The sequence below is a fragment of the Solanum tuberosum genome, unplaced genomic scaffold (assembly GCF_000226075.1).
Source record: "Solanum tuberosum cultivar DM 1-3 516 R44 unplaced genomic scaffold, SolTub_3.0 scf00335, whole genome shotgun sequence".
Classification (NCBI taxonomy): domain Eukaryota; kingdom Viridiplantae; phylum Streptophyta; class Magnoliopsida; order Solanales; family Solanaceae; genus Solanum; species Solanum tuberosum.
The window spans coordinates 92,317-93,703 of NW_006239280.1; positions in this window are offsets into that span (position 1 = coordinate 92,317).

Here is a 1,387-nt window from a genome sequence, read left to right on the forward strand (position 1 = left end):
CTACGTTATGGTCATGCTGGCCTAGTTTGTTGGTTTGCTAAAGCTTGTTAGATGTTTGATGTATTGTCTTGATTTATACTTGCTTTTAATTTTGGTATAGATATCATGGTGGCCTCGACAGCCCAATCAGGACTTCTATGCTAGTTGGCTATTTCTCTATATGAACTCTTGGGAGTAGCTGTTTCTGTTATAGATATGTTGACAGCGGCCTTGCCGGCCGATGACTTAATTTTAAGCCGAGATATACTTGTTTGTTTTCTTGATTGTGTGTGGTTGCCATGCACTAGTAGCAAATGGTTCAGCAGGGTCGGCTCGGGCCTAAGTTTTGACATTAGGAGCCAGTTGCACCCCTTGAGTTTGGGGCGTGACAGTATAGTTTTCCTTTTTCCCTTAAAAAAATTAGTTATGAAAAGAGTTTTCAGAGAATAAATAATTAATGCTAAAAATAAAATATAAAAAATAATATTATATATATATATATACTAAAAATGATAAACAAAAGTAAACATGTCTGTAATATAATGGATATAAATAAAATTGAATAGGGAGGAAGTAGGAGTGGGCATGGTACAATATTTTAAAAAATTGATATAATATCTTAGGTATTCGGTATCTAGAGTACTATATCGTTATCATACCAAATTAGTTCGGTATGGTTCGGTATATTTAATTTCAGTTTTGATATTTTACGGTATGGTATTCAGTAACCATAATTTGTTTGACTTTGACTTATGTATTTATAACTCTCCATACAATTTATTTAGTAAATAAGTTTGAACCATTATCTTTGTCCTTTAGCAAATATTCTTGCAAGACCAATAGGATGATCAACATGAATATGAGAAATTCAAAAGCACAAGTCTAAATCATATTAGATCAACAACTACTTTTGTTAAATAATTTCACAAAAAGAACATTTCAATAACAATCGAGTAGTCATAGAAGCAAAGTTTAAATAACATTATCTAAAAATTATGCATAGCGCTATATAATTTTACACCACAAAATCATTCACTAACATGTAGACTCTAACTTGACATATTGCCACTATGTCAAGTTAGGGCCCGTTTGGATTGGCTTAAAAAAAGTACTCCCTCCGTCCCATTTTATGTGGCAACATTTGACCGGGCACGGAGTTCAAGAAATTAATGAAGACTTTGAAATGTTTACTAAATTACCCTTTAAAAAGTAGATTCACTTTTCTCTCTCCTCATAAATGTATTGGAGTATTATTTTAAGATTAAGTGGGACCAACAAGGGTAAAAAAGGAATTGTACATTTAAATGATTCCCATATAAGGAAATGTGACATTCTTTTTGGGACTGACCAAAAAGAAAATGGTGCCACATAAAATGGGACGGAGGGAGTCATTTTTAAGTCAAAAATA